Source organism: Oncorhynchus keta, unplaced genomic scaffold (assembly GCF_023373465.1).
Source record: "Oncorhynchus keta strain PuntledgeMale-10-30-2019 unplaced genomic scaffold, Oket_V2 Un_contig_25797_pilon_pilon, whole genome shotgun sequence".
NCBI lineage: Eukaryota > Metazoa > Chordata > Actinopteri > Salmoniformes > Salmonidae > Oncorhynchus > Oncorhynchus keta.
In genome coordinates, this window is record NW_026284629.1 from 1 (window position 1) to 7,649 (window position 7,649).

The window sequence follows — 7,649 nt, forward strand, 5'->3', positions numbered from 1 at the left end:
TCATATTAATGCCCACTATAGGAGCATCCTACTACGGCCCTGTATCCATGGGGGCCCTCCCTGAGTGATTTATGGACACTTTGTGAGATTTCGATGGATGCGGATTAGGATCCCTGTGCACCTGGGAATCTGAAAAATTAAAATATGGTTCTAAGTGCACCTGCCGGTGTTCCTGATATTCATGCCCGATATGGAGCACCCTAACACGGACCTCTATCCATGGGGGACCCTATACATCCGTGTGCACCTGGTTATTGGAAACGTGCACCTGGGAACCCGAAAATTATAATATGGTCCTAAATGCACTTTTCGGTCATTCTCATATTAATGCCCACTATAGGAGCATCCTACTACGGCCCTGTATCCATGGGGGCCCTCCCTGAGTGATTTATGGACACTTTGTGAGATTTCGATGGATGCGGATTAGGATCCCTGTGCACCTGGGAATCTGAAAAATTAAAATATGGTTCTAAGTGCACCTGCCGGTGTTCCTGATATTCATGCCCGATATGGAGCACCCTAACACGGACCTCTATCCATGGGGGGACCCTATACATCCGTGTGCACCTGGTTATTGGAAACGTGCACCTGGGAACCCGAAAATTATAATATGGTCCTAAATGCACTTTTCGGTCATTCTCATATTAATGCCCACTATAGGAGCATCCTACTACGGCCCTGTATCCATGGGGGCCCTCCCTGAGTGATTTATGGACACTTTGTGAGATTTCGATGGATGCGGATTAGGATCCCTGTGCACCTGGGAATCTGAAAAATTAAAATATGGTTCTAAGTGCACCTGCCGGTGTTCCTGATATTCATGCCCGATATGGAGCACCCTAACACGGACCTCTATCCATGGGGGGACCCTATACATCCGTGTGCACCTGGTTATTGGAAACGTGCACCTGGGAACCCGAAAATTATAATATGGTCCTAAATGCACTTTTCGGTCATTCTCATATTAATGCCCACTATAGGAGCATCCTACTACGGCCCTGTATCCATGGGGGCCCTCCCTGAGTGATTTATGGACACTTTGTGAGATTTCGATGGATGCGGATTAGGATCCCTGTGCACCTGGGAATCTGAAAAATTAAAATATGGTTCTAAGTGCACCTGCCGGTGTTCCTGATATTCATGCCCGATATGGAGCACCCTAACACGGACCTCTATCCATGGGGGGACCCTATACATCCGTGTGCACCTGGTTATTGGAAACGTGCACCTGGGAACCCGAAAATTATAATATGGTCCTAAATGCACTTTTCGGTCATTCTCATATTAATGCCCACTATAGGAGCATCCTACTACGGCCCTGTATCCATGGGGGCCCTCCCTGAGTGATTTATGGACACTTTGTGAGATTTCGATGGATGCGGATTAGGATCCCTGTGCACCTGGGAATCTGAAAAATTAAAATATGGTTCTAAGTGCACCTGCCGGTGTTCCTGATATTCATGCCCGATATGGAGCACCCTAACACGGACCTCTATCCATGGGGGGACCCTATACATCCGTGTGCACCTGGTTATTGGAAACGTGCACCTGGGAACCCGAAAATTATAATATGGTCCTAAATGCACTTTTCGGTCATTCTCATATTAATGCCCACTATAGGAGCATCCTACTACGGCCCTGTATCCATGGGGGCCCTCCCTGAGTGATTTATGGACACTTTGTGAGATTTCGATGGATGCGGATTAGGATCCCTGTGCACCTGGGAATCTGAAAAATTAAAATATGGTTCTAAGTGCACCTGCCGGTGTTCCTGATATTCATGCCCGATATGGAGCACCCTAACACGGACCTCTATCCATGGGGGGACCCTATACATCCGTGTGCACCTGGTTATTGGAAACGTGCACCTGGGAACCCGAAAATTATAATATGGTCCTAAATGCACTTTTCGGTCATTCTCATATTAATGCCCACTATAGGAGCATCCTACTACGGCCCTGTATCCATGGGGGCCCTCCCTGAGTGATTTATGGACACTTTGTGAGATTTCGATGGATGCGGATTAGGATCCCTGTGCACCTGGGAATCTGAAAAATTAAAATATGGTTCTAAGTGCACCTGCCGGTGTTCCTGATATTCATGCCCGATATGGAGCACCCTAACACGGACCTCTATCCATGGGGGGACCCTATACATCCGTGTGCACCTGGTTATTGGAAACGTGCACCTGGGAACCCGAAAATTATAATATGGTCCTAAATGCACTTTTCGGTCATTCTCATATTAATGCCCACTATAGGAGCATCCTACTACGGCCCTGTATCCATGGGGGCCCTCCCTGAGTGATTTATGGACACTTTGTGAGATTTCGATGGATGCGGATTAGGATCCCTGTGCACCTGGGAATCTGAAAAATTAAAATATGGTTCTAAGTGCACCTGCCGGTGTTCCTGATATTCATGCCCGATATGGAGCACCCTAACACGGACCTCTATCCATGGGGGGACCCTATACATCCGTGTGCACCTGGTTATTGGAAACGTGCACCTGGGAACCCGAAAATTATAATATGGTCCTAAATGCACTTTTCGGTCATTCTCATATTAATGCCCACTATAGGAGCATCCTACTACGGCCCTGTATCCATGGGGGCCCTCCCTGAGTGATTTATGGACACTTTGTGAGATTTCGATGGATGCGGATTAGGATCCCTGTGCACCTGGGAATCTGAAAAATTAAAATATGGTTCTAAGTGCACCTGCCGGTGTTCCTGATATTCATGCCCGATATGGAGCACCCTAACACGGACCTCTATCCATGGGGGGACCCTATACATCCGTGTGCACCTGGTTATTGGAAACGTGCACCTGGGAACCCGAAAATTATAATATGGTCCTAAATGCACTTTTCGGTCATTCTCATATTAATGCCCACTATAGGAGCATCCTACTACGGCCCTGTATCCATGGGGGCCCTCCCTGAGTGATTTATGGACACTTTGTGAGATTTCGATGGATGCGGATTAGGATCCCTGTGCACCTGGGAATCTGAAAAATTAAAATATGGTTCTAAGTGCACCTGCCGGTGTTCCTGATATTCATGCCCGATATGGAGCACCCTAACACGGACCTCTATCCATGGGGGGACCCTATACATCCGTGTGCACCTGGTTATTGGAAACGTGCACCTGGGAACCCGAAAATTATAATATGGTCCTAAATGCACTTTTCGGTCATTCTCATATTAATGCCCACTATAGGAGCATCCTACTACGGCCCTGTATCCATGGGGGCCCTCCCTGAGTGATTTATGGACACTTTGTGAGATTTCGATGGATGCGGATTAGGATCCCTGTGCACCTGGGAATCTGAAAAATTAAAATATGGTTCTAAGTGCACCTGCCGGTGTTCCTGATATTCATGCCCGATATGGAGCACCCTAACACGGACCTCTATCCATGGGGGGACCCTATACATCCGTGTGCACCTGGTTATTGGAAACGTGCACCTGGGAACCCGAAAATGACATACTGTCCGGTTACTATGTTGGGCTATATGGCGGTACACCAAAACGTGAATAAATCAAAAGTACACATCCAATCTGGATGGGGTTTTTTTAAACTAAAGGGCACACATAGACGGGCAATGTCATGTAATTAAAAGCGTTTTTGTATAGAACCTTTTAATAGAAAAAACGTTTATATTTTGGGCTATACAAGCACATTTGACTGGAAACATAGGTTCCTACCAGGGCATTTTTAATTTTACAGTCTCTACTTGTTGTCCATTGAGAGAGAGGGAATGAGACGAAAGATGGGACCTGTAGCCCCTCTGGAAGTATTTTTAATCATTTTCTGAAAATTACCGATTTTGGGCCAAAAAAGTACATGTTACTGGAAACATAGGTTCCTACCAGGGCATTTTGTTTTTTACATTCTCTACTTGTTGCCCATTGTGAGAGAGGCAATCACACGAAATATGGGACCTCTAGCACTTCGGGAAGTATGGTTAATATTTTTTGGAAAAACGGAATTGGGCCGGAAAAATAAATAGCCGTGCACCTGGGAACCCGAAAATTAAAACATGGTCCTAAGTGCACCTGCCGGTGTTCCTGATATTCATGCCCGATATGGAGCACCCCAACACGGACCTCTATCCATGGGGGGACCCTATACATCCGTGTGCACCTGGTTATTGGAAACGTGCACCTGGGAACCCGAAAATTATAATATGGTCCTAAATGCACTTTTCGGTCATTCTCATATTAATGCCCACTATAGGAGCATCCTACTACGGCCCTGTATCCATGGGGGACCTCCCTGAGTGATTTATGGACACTTTGTGAGATTTCGATGGATGCGGATTAGGATCCCTGTGCACCTGGGAATCTGAAAAATTAAAACATGGTTCTAAGTGCACCTGCCGGTGTTCCTGATATTCATGCCCGATATGGAGCACCCTAACACGGACCTCTATCCATGGGGGGACCCTATACATCCGTGTGCACCTGGTTATTGGAAACGTGCACCTGGGAACCCGAAAATTATAATATGGTCCTAAATGCACTTTTCGGTCATTCTCATATTAATGCCCACTATAGGAGCATCCTACTACGGCCCTGTATCCATGGGGGCCCTCCCTGAGTGATTTATGGACACTTTGTGAGATTTCGATGGATGCGGATTAGGATCCCTGTGCACCTGGGAATCTGAAAAATTAAAACATGGTTCTAAGTGCACCTGCCGGTGTTCCTGATATTCATGCCCGATATGGAGCACCCTAACACGGACCTCTATCCATGGGGGACCCTATACATCCGTGTGCACCTGGTTATTGGAAACGTGCACCTGGGAACCCGAAAATTATAATATGGTCCTAAATGCACTTTTCGGTCATTCTCATATTAATGCCCACTATAGGAGCATCCTACTACGGCCCTGTATCCATGGGGGCCCTCCCTGAGTGATTTATGGACACTTTGTGAGATTTCGATGGATGCGGATTAGGATCCCTGTGCACCTGGGAATCTGAAAAATTAAAATATGGTTCTAAGTGCACCTGCCGGTGTTCCTGATATTCATGCCCGATATGGAGCACCCTAACACGGACCTCTATCCATGGGGGGACCCTATACATCCGTGTGCACCTGGTTATTGGAAACGTGCACCTGGGAACCCGAAAATGACATACTGTCCGGTTACTATGTTGGGCTATATGGCGGTACACCAAAACGTGAATAAATCAAAAGTACACATCCAATCTGGATGGGGTTTTTTTTAAACTAAAGGGCACACATAGACGGGCAATGTCATGTAATTAAAAGCGTTTTTGTATAGAACCTTTTAATAGAAAAACGCGTTTATATTTTGGGCTATACAAGCACATTTGACTGGAAACATAGGTTCCTACCAGGGCATTTTTAATTTTACAGTCTCTACTTGTTGTCCATTGAGAGAGAGGGAATGAGACGAAAGATGGGACCTGTAGCCCCTCTGGAAGTATTTTTAATCATTTTCTGAAAATTACCGATTTTGGGCCAAAAAAGTACATGTTACTGGAAACATAGGTTCCTACCAGGGCATTTTGTTTTTTACATTCTCTACTTGTTGCCCATTGTGAGAGAGGCAATCACACGAAATATGGGACCTCTAGCACTTCGGGAAGTATGGTTAATATTTTTGGAAAAACGGAATTGGGCCGGAAAAATAAATAGCCGTGCACCTGGGAACCCGAAAATTAAAATATGGTCCTAAGTGCACCTGCCGGTGTTCCTGATATTCATGCCCGATATGGAGCACCCTAACACGGACCTCTATCCATGGGGGACCCTATACATCCGTGTGCACCTGGTTTGGAAACGTGCACCTGGGAACCCGAAAATTATAATATGGTCCTAAATGCACTTTTCGGTCATTCTCATATTAATGCCCACTATAGGAGCATCCTACTACGGCCCTGTATCCATGGGGACCTCCCTGAGTGATTTATGGACACTTTGTGAGATTTCGATGGATGCGGATTAGGATCCCTGTGCACCTGGGAATCTGAAAAATTAAAACATGGTTCTAAGTGCACCTGCCGGTGTTCCTGATATTCATGCCCGATATGGAGCACCCTAACACGGACCTCTATCCATGGGGGACCCTATACATCCGTGTGCACCTGGTTATTGGAAACGTGCACCTGGGAACCCGAAAATTATAATATGGTCCTAAATGCACTTTTCGGTCATTCTCATATTAATGCCCACTATAGGAGCATCCTACTACGGCCCTGTATCCATGGGGGCCCTCCCTGAGTGATTTATGGACACTTTGTGAGATTTCGATGGATGCGGATTAGGATCCCTGTGCACCTGGGAATCTGAAAAATTAAAACATGGTTCTAAGTGCACCTGCCGGTGTTCCTGATATTCATGCCCGATATGGAGCACCCTAACACGGACCTCTATCCATGGGGGACCCTATACATCCGTGTGCACCTGGTTATTGGAAACGTGCACCTGGGAACCCGAAAATTATAATATGGTCCTAAATGCACTTTTCGGTCATTCTCATATTAATGCCCACTATAGGAGCATCCTACTACGGCCCTGTATCCATGGGGGCCCTCCCTGAGTGATTTATGGACACTTTGTGAGATTTCGATGGATGCGGATTAGGATCCCTGTGCACCTGGGAATCTGAAAAATTAAAACATGGTTCTAAGTGCACCTGCCGGTGTTCCTGATATTCATGCCCGATATGGAGCACCCTAACACGGACCTCTATCCATGGGGGACCCTATACATCCGTGTGCACCTGGTTATTGGAAACGTGCACCTGGGAACCCGAAAATGACATACTGTCCGGTTACTATGTTGGGCTATATGGCGGTACACCAAAACGTGAATAAATCAAAAAGTACACATCCAATCTGGATGGGGTTTTTTTTAAACTAAAGGGCACACATAGACGGGCAATGTCATGTAATTAAAAGCGTTTTTGTATAGAACCTTTTAATAGAAAAACGCGTTTATATTTTGGGCTATACAAGCACATTTGACTGGAAACATAGGTTCCTACCAGGGCATTTTTAATTTTACAGTCTCTACTTGTTGTCCATTGAGAGAGAGGGAATGAGACGAAAGATGGGACCTGTAGCCCTTCTGGAAGTATTTTTAATCATTTTCTGAAAATTACCGATTTTGGGCCAAAAAAGTACATGTTACTGGAAACATAGGTTCCTACCAGGGCATTTTGTTTTTTACATTCTCTACTTGTTGCCCATTGTGAGAGAGGCAATCACACGAAATATGGGACCTCTAGCACTTCGGGAAGTATGGTTAATATTTTTTGGAAAAACGGAATTGGGCCGGAAAAATAAATAGCCGTGCACCTGGGAACCCGAAAATTAAAACATGGTCCTAAGTGCACCTGCCGGTGTTCCTGATATTCATGCCCGATATGGAGCACCCCAACACGGACCTCTATCCATGGGGGGACCCTATACATCCGTGTGCACCTGGTTATTGGAAACGTGCACCTGGGAACCCGAAAATTATAATATGGTCCTAAATGCACTTTTCGGTCATTCTCATATTAATGCCCACTATAGGAGCATCCTACTACGGCCCCCCGAAAATGACATACTGTCCGGTTACTATGTTGGGCTATATGGCGGTACACCAAAACGTGAATAAATCAAAAA

The 7,649-nt window shown here is 45.8% G+C and overlaps 1 long non-coding RNA gene across 11 annotated transcripts; it reads right to left on the reverse strand.

The window, feature by feature from the left end:
• Window positions 1–22: 22 nt before the first annotated feature.
• On the reverse strand, window positions 23–7,326 carry LOC127922468 (uncharacterized). Of its 11 annotated transcripts, none has more exons than XR_008111435.1 (3): window positions 6,761–7,326; window positions 4,060–4,147; window positions 23–160 (listed from the first exon to the last, which is right to left on the reverse strand). It is a non-coding gene; the product is annotated as an uncharacterized LOC127922468 (long non-coding RNA). The 11 variants fall into 11 exon arrangements; XR_008111436.1 differs by lacking the exon at window positions 23–160 and adding an exon at window positions 342–479; XR_008111437.1 differs by lacking the exon at window positions 23–160 and adding an exon at window positions 662–799.
• Window positions 7,327–7,649: the final 323 nt, after the last annotated feature.